The sequence below is a fragment of the Triticum aestivum genome, chromosome 6D (assembly GCF_018294505.1).
Source record: "Triticum aestivum cultivar Chinese Spring chromosome 6D, IWGSC CS RefSeq v2.1, whole genome shotgun sequence".
NCBI classification, from domain to species: domain Eukaryota; kingdom Viridiplantae; phylum Streptophyta; class Magnoliopsida; order Poales; family Poaceae; genus Triticum; species Triticum aestivum.
In genome coordinates this window covers 375,429,999-375,447,483 of record NC_057811.1, presented here as the reverse complement: position 1 = coordinate 375,447,483, position 17,485 = coordinate 375,429,999, and positions in this window count along the sequence as shown.

Below are 17,485 nucleotides of genomic sequence, written 5' to 3'. Positions count from 1 at the left end.
TGCCGCCCATGTTTGGCGCCCACCGTGTCGGAATGGGCTCAGAGGCGGTCGTGTCACGTCTTATTGAAGTTACTATCCTACCCCTATTTAGAGCAGTGGAAATCGGGCCGATGGATTGTCCGTGTAATGGGTAGACAGTAATTTCCATCTCCCAAACACTTGGCTTCGGGCAGCCGACGTGGGAGTGGACATTTTGCCGCTTCTTTCGAATTTTGGGACAATAAGCATCCACGTTTACCCTGGCAACTAAATTCGAATCCATTTTGTATTCCTATACGAATCTTTATAAATCATTCTATGTGTTTTTATATATCTTCAAAAGGACGACAAAGATGTATTCCACTGTCATATATGAATATGGTTTACAAATGCCGATACTCAAATTCAGAAGCTAGAATCCAGTTTAAGGTGAATTCGAATATTTGGAACACTTCATGTCCAACTCAAATGTCACACGCAGCATAATGTGTACTCCCATTTAGATATGTACACAAGCGATGTATCAAGATTCAAATACCGAGTGAATCAACCAAGAATGTACAGAACTAACAGACATATAAACACTTATAGAGTATATGGATCAATAATATCAACTAACATACATAAGCCAGGCCGCTGTACTTTTCTTTGCTACAACAGCATCCTTTTTTTAGCCAAGCTACTACAGCATCTTGGCCCTTTCCGATGCGTGCCACTTATGGTCCATCTATACTACTATTATTGCTGAATGCACATTCAGCCCGATTGGCATATTTGTAGGTCTGGCACAGCAATCAAAATGAAATGTCTCCGAGTCTTATCAATTAATACAGACTTGTGCTCAAATAAAATTACAAACCAAAAAACAAAAAACAATTATTACATGATCTCTAAAACAAATGGTTTGATTGATTACATGAACAAACAACACAAAGGTTATTCAACGATGGAAAGAACATTTCACCTATGATTTACCAAGTGGGAATTTAATTTCCTTTTTTCCTTCAGGACCTTAACAATGTGGTCAGTCTCAGCTTGCTTCGTTTTGAAATCCACCAAATATTTAATGGTTGTCTTGAGTACTGCTACTGATTGTGCTGTTTGCTTCCTCAACATGTCAACTTCATCTCTAAGTGCAGAAGCAGAATCTCTTTCTACCACTAGTTTAGCCTCTAGAGCATCAGCAGTTGGCAATTCATAATGCACGATTGGGCCGGTGCCACTGCTGTGGGATGATACAACGTCCATGGGGACCTCGCTCTTTGATCTTGGGCTAACCTGTTTTGCCATTAAAGTTCCGATTGGATTCAGAAAAGTTGAAGTTAGCAAAACATCTCAACTGGGAGTTATAACAGCAAACCAGTTAAACAAACAAGGAATTAAAGAGTTTCAATTCGATGCTGAAAAGTAGTTATTAACATCATTGTAACCCGTTGTTGCAGCAGCAAAGCAGTTAAACAAACAAGTAGCTATTTAAGTTCAGGCAAACAGGTAATTCTTAACAGTAAGTATCAAACACATAGATAGGTGCAGTCTATAATAGGATTAACAGGCTGTGGCATTATGTAATCAGTAGCAAACTAAATTAAGCCAAGCAACGTAATTGAACAATTTTGCAATAAGTGGCTAACTAAAATTCCGAGAAGCAGGTAACTGAACTTACGCTAGTTCTTTGTACAGGCACACTGCAACTTCTTTTTCGCTTACAAGGTTGTACGAAGGAGTCCATGGCATCAATTGCTTGGATACGCAGTCCCAATACTTCTTTCTTCCCACACTGCATTGGTAAGTCGAATGGTTAATCTGGTAAGATGGTGCGTCCTTGATATGTTATATGAGGACGTGTAGTCAGACTAGTTGTAGCCACACACATCACACTGGCTTTTACTGTATATTTCATGCGATTACTTTTGGCATATCGAGATCTAAGCAATCTACAATAGGATGAAAAGACTGGCATCCTTCACATTATTGGCGAACTCAGTTCATAGAAACAAGCAATTCAACCATTCTGTGGGTAAATCAAAAGCGCCACTGGAATATTTTTCACTACCCCTATCATACACGCAAAAAGGGGCGACGCCACCATAGGGGCTGGTATGGGCGGCCGCCTCGGGTGGCTCGAAAGTGTGCACCTAGTTTGAGTCGTCCAGGTTGGCCCAGGCTAGTTTTGTTCGTCCCAACGCACGAGCAGGCAATGTAAAAAATGAAGAAAAATGTTTCAATTTGGATAGGCCAATAACATAAGTGCAAGGCAGGCCCTATAGCAGGCTCGCGGCCCAAACGAGCGCCTCCCATATCGATCGACAGCAGGAAAAATCCCAATTCATCCGCTCCAGCCTCCAGTCTGGTTCGCTCCTAACCTAGCCGCCGCTGGACAGACCGACACAGCACTTCCTCGCGCCCTCGTTGGAGGGCGGTCGCCGGGCTTCAAGCGAACGGAAGGACAAGAAGATGAAGATCCAACCCTGGGTGTAGCCTGCGTGGGAGGCAGCGGCGGCAGCACGGGCATGGCATCGAGCTTGCGCAAACGGACAGTCGCAGCTTGCAAGAGTAGCATGCGCAACGAGCAGGTACATCACACCCTGATTATATCTAATTCAACTCTTCAATTTCTGGCCAATAGTTAAACCTGACGGTGTTGTAAAACTGCTTGTATGTAGGGAATCTATGAGAAAATGAAACCAATTTCTACTTATTTTATAACTCCCCCAATCAATACTGAACTGACTGAATCTGATGTATCTAATCAAGTTTCCGGTGCAAACATCCAAGCTCATGTTGTTCTTGAGCCTGAAGTGTCTAATGAACAGACTGCTAATGAAGGATTTGATGCAAACATTTTACATGCTCCTGGTGATGAACATATAGTGTCTAATGAGGCATCTAATGCAAGCATTTTGCAAGCTCCCATTGAAGGATTTAGTGTCTAATGATGATCTGCTATGTTGAGAGAGACATAGAGATTTGCAGGCATTGATGACAAGCAAATTATAGTGCATTTTCATGGCTTGAGGAAACGTCGAGGCCATCTACCAGAAAGTCCCCGTATCATGACAACGTAGCATAAATACTTTTCTAATCTGTTGTTTGAAACTATTGGCATACTTGTGCAGGATAGATATATTGATATGCAGTTTGCGCACTGGTTATAGGTGCAATTACACTTCGATATTTTCAGCCAGAGAACGAATAATTCAAGCAGGTACAGACCATGTTTGTAGTCCTTCTACACCATGTTGCATTTTGTGTTTTTTGGTGCTTGCATCATTTAGTGTTTATAATCTGAACTACTTTGGATCATTAGCTGGTTTTCAAAGTGCATGTAGCTTCACATTTCTCAAGTTATGTTGATTTCCGGAGTGCAAGTGCCTTCGTATTTTTTAAGTTAAATGTTCGCCCCTGGTAACTTGAATTCGTGGATCCGCCACTGCACACAAATCATACACGAATGCCAGTACGAATTAAATGAAATGCAGGGACTTACGCTAGCTCGTTGTACAGGCTCACTGCAGCTCTGCTTGCGCTTGGGATGTTCCATGTACAAGTCCATGTTACCACTTGCTTGGATGTGCAGGCCTTGTGCTCCTTGCATCCCCCTCTGCATTTTTGACACGGCGAATGGCTGATCAAATAAGAGGAATCGACCTTGCTGTTGTACCGGAGGACAGATACTTACAAGGTTATACGGGTGTGCAGGATGTGTACCAGATCCCGTAGCGCCGTCATGCTTCGCTAAAAAATGGATTTGCTTGTTTCAGATGATATCTCCAGAAGAAATAAGAGTTAAAGTCAGAGTTGGATAGGCGTGTAAGCTAAGAGAGCAGTGAAAGGATATCCAAACATCGTCGGAACAGTGAAGGGAGTGATGTGTGGATACCTAGTTCGGGCCGGCGTTTGGGCATGCTCGCCTAGCTAGAGTGCGGGTCACTTCAGAGCCGTTGAGGGTGATGCGCTGGCGTTGGCTGGCCGCGCACGGATGCAGATCTTGAGTGGCAGCGGAGCGCTACGATGCGGTGGACGAGACCGTTGGTGAAGCCCCAGCGGCCTCGGGGGGCGGAGGCGCGACGATGTGCTCGGTGAAGTAGCCCCGGTGAGCTGGGAGACGGCGTCGGTGAAGCGCACCTGATGCGGTGGAAGTCGGTGTCTGTGAGGCACGTCGGTTGCGGCGGCCGACGTTGTCGGTGGACCACCCGGTGCGGTGGACGAGGGCGTAGATGAGGTAGCTCCGGTGCGGTGGTGAAGCGCGACCGTCGTCTTCGTCGTCGTCGTCCGGCACAGAGGTGGGGAAAGAGACGAGACGAGGGGCGATTCGAACTTTGCTTGGGTTGGCGGCGAATTAGGGATTTGAGCAATCTGGGCGCGGAAGGGGACGGTGGAGAAGGGAGATTTTGCAGGGCTGGAATTGGGGCCGCCAGATATTTCAATCCGAAACGTGGAAGCGCGAACTTATTTTGTCGTCGTCCTTTTTTTGGGTGGGTGGCTGGGTGCTACGCGTCCGTCCGACACACGCGACCACCACGACACGACCCTGGTGCGCCTACATTTGAGAATGCAAATGAATCTTCTTTCATTTGCAAACGAATCTGTATGTATTACCATGCCCGTGTTTTCCTTGCAATAATTAGTCATTCGAAACGAGATACTATAAATTAATTAATGAGGAGTTATTTGAAAAAAATCGAAACGGTATCCACGCTAACGTGGATTAGAGTGTGTGTCACATAATTAGTTATTTGAATTAGAGTGTGTGTCACATAGCGATCTCCAATTCTAACGTGGATTTCGCATTTCACTGTATCCACGCTACTTTTTTAATACAAATTCATATGTATATGATGAACACCATGGTAGTGAGAAAACTTTTGGATGGATTCAAACATATGACCTACAAAATAGCACAACAAATCGAGTCAATGTCAACTTTTCGAAACCTAGTATGGCACGAATTCGAAATAATTACCCATATGCATGGTCCTCAGTTCAAATCTTACAATGTACACCGAATTGAAACATCGATATTAAGTCTCGTACTATCTACATTCAAATGTTGTTTTTAGCCCCCCCCCCCCCCGCACACACGCTACATACTTCCTGTATCGGTCAATCTTCCTCTCCTAACCACCTTAGGAAGCTATCGGTTTCCAACACACATCCATTCTTTCTCTCCATGTTTCGATCTCTAACTCTCTCAACTACACAACCCCCTTTTTCCACTCTGTTACGAAATGTATTTACCTCACACACCCGCCATTGCACCCCATGCCGAGCTCTCTCTCTCTCCCTCTCCCTCTCACCCTCTCGCGCTAAATACATGCATTGCCTATCTAGCCCCCCAACCTCTCGTGCGCACGCACGCACGTTGTCTATCTAGGTCACTCCCTCGAGACTGTCTCACTCTTTCTTCCGCACGGCGGGCCACACTCGCTCAATCTCGCTCTCTTTATCTGAGTCTCGTTTAACCTCGTTTTCTTTCACACACAAATGATATATCTCCCTGTTCGGGCCTCGATCGACACACTCTATACTCTCTCACACAGATTGTCTATCTAGGTCAGTCCATCGAAGCCGCCCCCACTCTTTCGACCTCATGGCGGGCCACGCTCGCTCTCTCTCCTCCCTCTCTCTCCCTCTCTCTCTCTCTTTGTATGTCTCGATTGACCTCGCTCTTTCTCGGACAAAAACGATATATCACCATGTTTGAGCCCAATTCGACTTATTCACATTGTATACTCTCTCACGCACATTGTCTATCTAGGTCACTCTCTCCAACCCGTCTCACTCTTTCGATCGCACGACGACCCTATGTGATCGATCGACCTTGCTTCCTCCCACGCACAAAATATATCTACACGTCTGTGACTGGATCATCTCTCAAGCTCTATCTTACAGCCCTCACCCTTGCCAAAAGCTCAATCGGACAATATCTCTCCAGAGCATATATATTTGTTCCATGAATGTCGGACCACACTCACTTTGTCTCTCTATCTATATGTCTCTCGATTGACCTCGCTTTCTCACGCCGTATCTTCCACACATTGAAGCTACCTCTCCATCCCTCGCAAAGCCGGAGCTATTTACATTGCGAGGGGCACTCCAACCTTGGATTAATTTGTGTAGGCATTTATTCCGGTCGGTTTAGATTATATTTTCGTAGCATTCGGCCCACAACTACTCGAAACACCGTTGCAACCCCCGCAACTCCCCTAGTTGATTTCCCTCTGGCTCGGTCATCGCTCTCTCGCACGTCCTTTCTCGGCTTCAACGTCGCACCATGGTATTATTGCAAAAAACTCTGTTGTTCTCTTTAATTATTATAAATAAGCTACAAAACTACACACCGATAGTCCACTTGGAATGGAACAAATTTGGACCCACAAATTAAAGTGCTACAAACTACACACCGAGGGGCCCACATGTCATGAAACAAATTTGGACCCATATACAAATTAAAAAATAAAGGACGAGGATCGAACATGCGACCAGGGCCTTCAAGCCGCACGTCAATAGGCAACATACGTAGAACAGCAATGTTTGTTGTACCTCCCTTTGTTCACATAATGTTTTTATATTACCATAGCCTATTTAATTGATAACATGTAATATTATTTTTAGTACTATTCGCCTTCACTTACTGGTGGGTTCCATGTGTGCTCTCTCTCTCTCTCCTCCCCTTCTGCGTTTAGACGCACGGGCGTACACGAAGAACTCACGGGCGATGTTGTCGTTGACCATATCTGGACGCATTCATAAGTTACGGCACCAGTTTCACGTGCTAGCAGCACTAGTCAGTGTGTACGTGCAATGCACGTTAATTTGGAAGTATATTAAGTGCATGCGGATATTAAGTTGGATATTATTTGCGTGTTATTATGTGATTAGCACTATTTTTGGCATGAAATTAACTGCACGCTAAACGTGTTGAGCGCTCGACATTGAAGCAGTCTAGGTCGTTGGATGACAAGGAATACATGTGGCTTGATGACGTTTTATATTTAATTTGATACGGCCTAGCAGAACATTCAATCGATCAAACCATAGATTTCGTTCAGTCTGACTCCAACTTTAAATTATACGACGGTCGATCTAAAATAAACGGAAATGATAAACGTTCGGATTTTAAGCATGGCAATCCGAAAGTTTTTCATGGAAAATTTAGACTACGCGGCGGCGGCGGGGGCGTCTTGCGGTGGGAAGCGGCTCCTCTGCCGTGCTCTGTGTCTCATCGGGCCACTGACCAACGGCGACGGCGGCGTCTTGCGCCATTGTTGGCGTACTCATGGACGTTGGCCCTAGCTTCAAGGAAGGCCACAATGTTCTGGACTTCGGTCTCCAGGAGCGAGTCAACTGGCGGGAGGAGGCGACTGGCGTTGGTGCAAGGAAGCGGTCGACGGCGGCCATCCATGCCGCTAAGGGGGGCACTGGCACCCGCGCGGGGACAGGCGCTGTCAACGGTGCGGCGGAGACATTCGTGTGCATGGGCACCAGCACGGGCACGCACGTCAGTGCACGTGCAGGCGCATGCGCTGGCAGGTGCACGGGCACTTGCACGGGCGTGCGCGTCAGTGCACGGGCGTGCGCGTCAGTGCACGCGCAGGCGCATGTGCGGGCAGGTGCACGGGCGCGTGAAAGTCGGCGGGGACCTCGTGGAACCCCGTGGCATCAAGCTCGGCGACAATGTGCGGCTCCCAGCCCATCAATGCCATGGGGATGGGCGCTGGCAGTCGGGGCGACGGGAGCCGGAACGGGAGCGAGGACAGGCGCGGCGCCTTCCCGCAAGGCCAGTTCAAGCTCGTCACAAAGCGCCTTATGTTCTTGAGACTCCAGCTGGGTGTCTTCCTCAGGAAACTGGAAGACTAAGGGCAGACCATCATGATGCGGCATGGCGTACGTTTAGGTCAGGCTGGTTGGAGGTAGACGACAGGAGAATCGGAGAGGAAGAGAGAAGATTGTAGCGATCCCGGGTAGTGCGGGGTTGATTTTAAACTGCGGCGCCGGCGACATTAAAAGTGGGAGCAGTTGGGACGAAGGTGGGCGGCGGAGCCTGGTCAAAGGGCTCGCCTCCCGGTGAGCCTGCACAGCGGTCTGCTCGCACGCCTCCCTGTCAGCCGGCGCAGCGGTCTGCTCGCACGCCTCCCGTCGACTCACACGCTTGCTCGGACGGCACCTGCCGATGAGAAGCGGGACTCGTGGCGGCACGTAAACGCCCACGGTTTCAATAGTGAAAGCGTTCGCCTTAACGTGACAGGTCTTTGTTCCAAAATACCTTGGCTCTTCATTTGTGCAACTTGTCATAAGCAGCTTGTCTCAAATTGAAGAAAAAAATTACGAAGTAATATTTGTGCCATATCACGTGACCATGCTCAGTTTCAAGAATTTATGGTCACTTTTGGATTTTCTGAAATTTAAGATCCAGGATTCGAAACAATATCATAACCTGCATCATGCAATAAATTTTCAAGCCATACATCTGTCCTGTTGTATTTCTTAAGAAAGGATTTGGTCAAACATTTTGCTTAGTTAGACTTCAGACAAGTTATATATGCAGAGCAAAAGGATAATCCCTCCGTACCAGTGCATTGCCTGATATATTAACTCAAGTACTAGGCATGAACAAACAGGCTCAATTTTGTGCTCATCCTGGTGTAGTAGTAGTACTACTACTAGGCAATGCAGTTGCCGGGTGACCTTGGCGAGCGGCGACCGAGGGAATTGAACCGTGCTCGGCACGGTAGGTAACGTTGTCTAGTTACTTTTTTTGAACACAACGTTGTCTAGTTACTAAAGCATCCCTCCGTTGTTCATCGGTAGTCATTATGGACCGGGGACATGAGGGGAATTTCCTAGGGCTGGAATTCTGGCCGCCAGATATTTCGACTCGAAACGCGGAGGCTCGACTGGTTGGGGTTGCCTAATGTGCGTACCACGCACGCCACCAGAAGGACACGAGCCCGGTTTTTATTTTTTATTTTTTTAGGATCAACACGAGCCAAGGTCTGGCTGGTACGCCGGTGGGTCCTACCATTCGAGAATACGAAAGGAACCTTTTAAGTTGCCGAACGAATCTATGTGTATTACAATGCCCGTATTTTCCTTGCAAATACTAATCTCAACGTGGTAATTGATTTATGACGAGTTGTTGAATTAGAGTGAGTTTGTGATATAGTGATCTCAACGTGGATTTCACATTTCATGGTATCCCTGCTAAGTTTTTCAATGCAAATGACACCCACACACGAACACAACAACAATCCAATAAGTATAGTGCATCTATTTTCCAAACCATGCATGTATGACACGAATTCAAAAATACTCCTTCTGTTCCTAAATATTAGTCTTTTAGAGATTTCAACAAGCGACTACATACGGAGCAAAATGAGTGAATCTACACTCTAAAATATGTCTATATACATCTGTATGTGCCAGTCCACTTGAAATCTCTAAAAAGACTAATATTTAGGAACGAAGGGAGTAAAATGTAAGACATGCATGGTCCTCAATTCAATATTTAAAACGAACATGAAACTGAAACATGAATATTAAGTCTAGTACTACAGTACATGCAAATGTTGTGTTTAATTAGGCGGAGCTATGATTGTCGGGGGTCACCCCCTCGACCTTAGATAAAATTGTGAAGCTCTGTTTAGGGTTGTTTAGATTATATTTGTCCCCACCCTCCCAACCACCGATTGGTTGTGCACCCCCACCCCTCCTCCCCGGGAGAATATCATGTGCCCCCATACCTTAGATGCTATATGCCGATACGAGTTGCTTGGAGCTTGTAGATCTGAGATATAGCAGCTCACATGATGTCTTAATATTTTTACAGGAAACCTTGATGAGTTTGAGAATTGCACACAATTTGTACAAAAACTACTCAGATGCCCTTGGATCCCATATCCAACGACCTCGAAGCTAGTATCACCGTAGCATCTAAGATGAAGGAGGACATCATATTCTCCTGTATGTAAGAATATCATGTGCTACCACACCTTAGATGCTTTGGTGATACAAGCTCTTCGGAGCCGTTGGATTTGTGACCCAACGCCTCCTCGGTGGTTCGAATGGTTTTTTGCAGAAAAGCCCCCAAAGAGTTCGGCCACTGCTTACAAGCACAAAGACTGCTCAGATGCCATTGGATCTCAGATCAAACGACCTCGAAGCTCGTATCACCGTAGCATCTAAGATGAAGGAGGACATCATATTCTCCTGTATGTAAGAATATCATGTGCTACCACACCTTAGATGCTTTGGTGATACAAGCTCTTCGGAGCCGTTGGATTTGTGACCCAACGCCTCCTCGGTGGTTCGAATGGTTTTTTGCAGAAAAGCCCCCAAAGAGTTCGGCCACTGCTTACAAGCACAAAGACTGCTCAGATGCCATTGGATCTCAGATCAAACGACCTCGAAGCTCGTATCACCATAGCATCCAAGCTGCGAGAGCACCTTATGTTTTCTCGCACGGGAGAATATGAGGTGCTCCCGCACCGTAGATTCTATGGTGATACGAGTTCACGGAGATCTAACGGCCCACAGTAGGAGGTTTGAATGTTTTTGCAATATACGGCTGAGAGAGTTTGGGAATTGCGTAGAAAGTACAAGTACGACGCATGTGCCATCTGATCACTGATCATACGACCTAGATGCTCATATCACCGTAGCGGGTAATTAAGCTACGGGGAGCACCTAATATGAGCAACGGGGAGCCGTTGGATCCAAGATGCAGCGGCACACATGAGGCCTGAATGTTTTATTTGCAAAAACCTTTGGAGAGTTTGGAAATTGCGCATAATTACAAAGACTACTCCCAAGCCATTGGATCTCACTTCCAACGGTGTAAAAACTCGTATCACCATAGCATCTAAGCTGCGGGGTGGATGTGATATTCTATGCCGCTGTCATTTTTGTTCGTAAACTTGCAAAATACGTGTAACTTGTGCCGTTACTTGTCTAACCGCGCAAAGTGTTTGTTAAAAAAACATCCTACACTGAAATATCGGAACAACACACGGGGGTCCCACTTGTCATTAATCAAATTTGGACCTAAAACTAACAAATCTGAAAGACGAGATTCGAACTGGCAACCTGGACTACAAAGCGTAAGTCGATAGCCTGAAACAACAACGGTTGTTGGCTTTGTCCCATAACTTGATTTTATACAGTATTACGTTGAGTAGAGTAGAGGGAGTGCCTCGTCTACACGTGCATGACCGTTGACTCACTTACTGGTGGGTCCCAGGTCTGCGATCTCTCTCTTCTCTCATCGTCTAACCTTTGCACGGGCACACACGAAGAGCGGCGCTAGCTTGCCGTGGTGTTATTACAACTAAAAAAAGCTTGGAAAATAGAAGAATCGCCTAGAACAAGAGACGTTGTGGCTGGTCGAGACGGAGCTAACCACACCTATCCTCCGTGCCATGTTAGCATGATGAAGCTGTGTGGCTAGTGGGGTGTTTTCGACCGACTGGCTGGGTCCCGAGGTCGAACCATAGGTACTACGTCTGATACAGTAAATTTTTACACGCACATTTTTCCTCCGTGCCGAGACATGGCACACCCTACCGCGCGGTTTCGGGGTCCTCCCGGGTGGTGCACGCATATATTCTTCCTGACGTGGGACGCCCTACCGCGCGTTTTCGCCGAAGCAAGTAAATAAATGAGTTGTCAAATCACGAAAGACCACTTTTCCCGCCGAGTACATCAGTGAAGCACGGTGGCTAGCTAGTTGGGCTAGTTCGACCGATTAGCTAGGCCGCCGCCACATTTGTTTTTTCACCCCTTTTTTATCTACTTGCCGGCAGGTAAATTTAAACATCCACCGCGGTGTTGCTCTGGTGTTTGAGTGCGGCAGGATTTTTAATTTTTTGATTGACGGGAGCAGGCGCGGCATGATTTTTAATTTTTTGATTGACGGAGCAGGCGCGGCAGCAATTAGTCATGATGACTCCGCCTGTAAAACCCACTGCTCCCTGATGTGAGAAGTCGTCGACTGGTGTTTTACCATGGTGAAAACCAAAAGATTCCCCGCTCCTCGGCTGGCTCCCTCCGCCTTCCCGTAGATTGCATTGCCTTTCAGCCGTTTCGCCCCTTGCATCACCAACGTCGTGCGCCTCGAGAAGTAGAGGGGACTTCGGTGCAGTTTAGGCGCCCTCTGCATGGGCATGTCCATGTCTCGGCGCAACATGACCATTGGATGAAACTCAGACGGTGCAGATCAGTCACTGTAGCACAAAGCGTGTGGGTGTGTTTGGTTGCATTCTCATCTCAATATAGTGTGTAAGTCACCTTACGAAAACCAAATAATCCCAAAACACTTAGGCACGGTACATTAACTCCCTCCCCGTTTCTTGTTTTGTGACATATCAACCAATAAGAGACGTGGTCCGTGCATGCTTTCAATGACTTGAGACTAATAAACATGACATGCAGTGGTTAGTTCATTGCATGCAATGCTATTAATTAGCAAAAAGACATTAAGTTTTCTCGTTTTCCTCTCCGCCTTGGTCGCAGTGCACAACGTAAGATGACTTACACACCTAGACGGAGTAGTTGTTTCCTCTTCGTGTATTTGTGTTAACCTACTAGTGTGGACTCATGCACCCTTCATGCACTCTGCCAAACACCCAAAAGTGGGTCGAGAAGGGAACTTTTGCTCCCATCCCGTGCACCCTTCATACACCCTGCCTAACACTATTCGTGCTTCATATGGTTCATGTTTCGTGGAGTACTGTAGCACCGTACTCTCCGTGCGCTGTAGACCTAGTTCTGTTAACATTGATCTCACCGTTCATTCTCGACCGGACAGTCGAGAAATCGGTACTATGTTACTACATTACTATTCATATAGTTGACATGCGCACAACATCATTTATCGTCGTCATATCTTACTACACTAGCAACAAGATTATGTAGTACTGACGTATGAACCACTGCACATGCCTAGTAGTAGGAGCACTGTGTATGTTCAAGTGGCTGTCGTGTTTCGCACTCCTCCGTCGTAAGAGTGGAAACGCTTGCTGTAATCATTTTTTTCTTCAGAAAAACAATGGACACGCTCTACCGTGCGGATCCTCCTCCAGCCATGCACTAAATTACTCACTTTCGCCGACGTGTGGGACAGCCAGCATCGGGGTCCACCAGCCATGCACTAAATTACTCCGTAGTGGAGTGACGGTAGACTACCCCGATCGAAGCGCCGCAGTAATGCCCAATGAGCCGTCAAATCACAAAACCCCCTCCTTTCCAGCAGTAAGTTGGACGGACGAAGCAACCATCATTTCACTCTTCCCTCTCAGCTTCCTCTCTACCCAACCCTCGCTTCTCCCTCATCTTGTTCCTCATTTCTTCAAGAAAACCCCGACCTACTTCTGCCATTGGTCTTCTCTCCCAAAGAAGGAAAGGTGAGTGCATCAATGGTGTTGATTCTGGCCAAGGCCCGGTCTTGCAACCCCGAGACTGATCCTATAACTCCCTCTCTTTTCTTCTTTTGGGTTTGTGATTATGGTTTCTTTTCTTTTATTTCTATTTGACAGTTTCTTGATGGACGCTGGAGCACCGGCCGAAGTGATGTCTATGGCTCTGGCCAAAACCGTCGAGGCTCATGGTACGAAGAAGCGCAAGCACCCCGCCGAGACTACCGCAGACAAGCTCAAAGCCATCGCCCTGTCCAAGCCCCCCTCTCCGGGATCCCTCATTAAGCAAGTCCAGGTAATATCTCTTCTTGACGATCTTTTTCTCGATCTTGATCGTGTTTTTTCATCTAACACGCAGTACTAGTACTAGTAGTACAACTTTCTAGGTGATCTTGCATGTGATTTTTGTGTGTCAAATGACGATTCGAAATTCCTCTTTTGACCAAAACATGCGAGAGGTTGACACTGATTTCTTATAGATTACTTTCAACTACTCCCTCTGTCCCAAATTTCTTGTCTTAGATTTGTCTAGATACGGATGTATCTAATACTAAAATATGACTTGATACATCCGTATCTAGACAAATCTAAGACAAGAATTTTGGGATGGAGGGAGTAATTTATGAACACCAATGCTACCTTTGAAGAGGGCATATTTGCCTCAGTAACTTGTGTTATGGATATTGCAAGTAATCCCTCTGCTCTCATGCCTTTGAAGAAATATTCTAGTGTCTTTGTTCACTCATTTCTGTGAATATATGTAGTCATATATGGAGTATAATATCCAAAATCATCTTATATTTCTGAACGGAGGTAGTAATAAAATATGGTTTCTGTTTGAATTAGAACCAGGTCCGCGGTGGAGATGAAGTTCTCAAAGTCATGCCGTGTGAACTGGAAGACCTGAGGATGAGTTCTACTGTTAAACTATCCAGCTGCTGTGTCCTTGTCGCCACGTGTCCTAAACTAGTGTTTTCCTGTAGCATTGTTGTCAGGCGTGTTCTCTAGTCTGTACTTGACCACAACAATTTCCTGGTTGTGCCTTCGATTACGAAGGGTGTGGTTCTTGTAAAGCTTCCCAAACAAATCTGATGCGGCATGTCTTCATGATCATGTTTATGAGTGGAAAGACCACTCTGTTAGGTTCTCCAAGGTTGACAAGATGGTGATGGTGCATGTAGACATCTCTCACGAAGTCCATGGCCTAGTCAGTTATGCGGGGTTCATCCCGTAGGTCGGTGGCAAGAATAGTCTGAAGAGTTTAATTAGTGCAACTTTGCTTGTCTGTAGTAAGTACTATTGTTCAGTACTTGATTTGTGTTTGTGAACCCTGTATTGTTTATTAGTACTGCCGCTTTTGGTGTGTGGTCAGTCCTGAGAATGGTCTATGTTAATGTCTGTCCACTCAATTCAGTCTGTATATTTTGAAGTATACAGATCATCTTTTTTGTGAGGACGGCTTATCAGTTATGGTTACACTCCAATATCTGTATGCATTGCAGGGTATATCGCACCCACCAGGATTTCCAGTCCCATGGATGTTCAGTCCATACGATTTCTCACGACCTTTGGACTGTCCTGCTTGTGGGAGTAGGCGGGGCCCCTGCATGCCACCCGTAGTTGGACGATCAATCTTCTGTTTAGTACTTCAACATAGTGATTTCCTGGTAAGGATTCACTTGTGTCACATCAAGTAAATCTTATTGATTTACTGTCTAAATCTTATTGATTTAATGTTATGTTTTCTTTCTTTTCCTGCAATTTTATGATGCAGGTTTTGCCGTGTGACATTCATCGCAGAATAAACCATTTGGTTTGCTCTACGATGGCTATTTTTGCAGGTTTCACTTCTTATGTCGTGTCAGTAACGAAGGCACTGTCCATCACTTATATTACTGGAAAAAATTGGATCAGTCTGTGGTCTGAGTACAAGTTGAATCCCTATGATGACCTGCAGTTTGGTTTAACAAAAACGCCACAATTAGTCCTTCTCGCGTTTAAAAGAAATGAAGAAAAAAACTGGATCACGGTCACGAAGCCTAGTCAAGTTAGAAAGCTGATCATACCAGACCAGACACGATCGCCGCTATCTCGCACATCGGCAAGGTTGGAAAAAGCGGTAGGCGTAAGCGAGTCGGTTGGCCTTCGCCTAGTGCCTAGGCGGTGCCTAAGCGCCCTAGGCGCGGCCTAGACGGTAATAAAGTTTTTACTCGTAGTGCATTTGTGATTATTATATGGGTGTTGATATTAGTTTAGGGCATATAAATAAGTTAATTACCGTCTACTGCCATTGGGATATAACCCGTTTGGCATACCAGTTTAGTATGTGGCATGATTTCTTGCTTGGGTAGGCAATTCCATGCTTGCCCTGCCTAGACCTCCATTTATGCCCTAGGCGAGGCGTTTGGCCATTGCCTAGCGCCTAGGCATGCCTAAGCGCCTCCTAGGCACTGCCTTTTCCAACAGAGCACATCGGTACCACCTTCAGTAACGGATCGAGCACCGGCAGTTGCTCTAGCGCTGACAGCGGCAGCAGCTCAGTCTGATCCAGCTGAGGATTGGGCACCGACCGCGTCAGCGGATCGGGCTGATCTACTGGAGGATCGGGCATCAACACCGGCACCAGCTCTACAAGGAGCACCATCTCCGGCAGCAGCAGCGGCTTCGGCACCTGCACCAACACTTGCACTTGCATCTGCTTCGGCCCGTGCATCGGCAACCGAACGAGCAGTTGCACCGGCAACAGACTGGGCTGCAGTTCGCATTTCATATACCAAAGTCCTTACAAAAACCGACATGTCCACCTTCTTGGTAAGCATTGGCCGCCCAAGTGTTTCGTTCTTTTTTATTTCCATGTTGTTTCGCATGATTCACTGTGTTGATATAACTGTTTGGTTATGTCTTCTCGTTTGCAAACAGAGAATTCCTAGAGCAACGAGGGAGTCGTTCAACAATCCGGGCGACAGCGGCCAAGTTTCTCTTACCATGCGCAGCCTTGGTGTGAATGAACCTGCTCAATATACCGTAAGTACAAAGGATGGTCGCATGATGATTGATGCTAAAGGATGGTCAAGGTTCAAATCTAAGTCATATCTTGCGATAGGGGATGATGTCAAAATCGAACTTTCTCAGCAAGGAGAGCTGGCCCAAATCAACTTTGAAATTCTTCAGTACTGCCGAACTGATCTATCCGCCGAGAGATTTTGATGTAATACACTGGCATGGTGAAACAAGTGTCCTATGTGTATAAGTAGTACGACAGTATCATTGATAGAATTGCAACTCTGATTGCTGGTTAGGAACTGTCATTTGATTTCATTCCAACAACTGTTGTGCTTTATTCAATTTTGTGTATTCGCCTTGTGACAGCATCTAATACCAGCGCCGTACCGACCGCTTGCAATATGAAAAGCGCTGAGGTAGAACACATGGGCCCCCAAACATGCAGGCCCACCGGCCTATGGCCCAAAGTCCAGAACTGTGAGCCTGTCTGAGTATTTCTCAGCTGAACCCCCATAATGCCCGTGCGTTGCACGTAACATCAAGATGCATTTGTATGAGTATTTTATCTTGTGAGAGAAAAGGATGAACGAGGGAAGGCCTTATTTGCAAATGCGAAGAGGTGTGTGGGTACCTTTTTGCAAAATTGCCATAGTTTCCTTCCTATCCGTTAGATATAAATCAGACGGCCTATATTGCAGGATGACAGGCACACCATCATCACCAACTTGTCTATACCGTGTTAAAAAAACTCTGTTTTTTATAATTATATATGTTATATATATTCCCCTTGACTTTTCTTATGTATAAAGTTGTGATATAAAAGATCTTTATATTTCTTTACAGAGGGAATATCTCTCTGTCAAAAATATATTTATGTGTAATAACTAGTTACTCCTGTCTTTCTACTTCCTTGCGCTGATATGTGGGGCATCCGGCAACGGGGTCCACATGCCATATGCACCAAATTAGAGTGCACAACTGCACGGTAGACATACCCCGGTCGTAGCGCCGCATTAATACCCAATGAGCCGTCAAATCAAAAAAAAACCCCACCTTTCCCGCTTTAGCAGTAAGCTGGACGAACGAAGCAG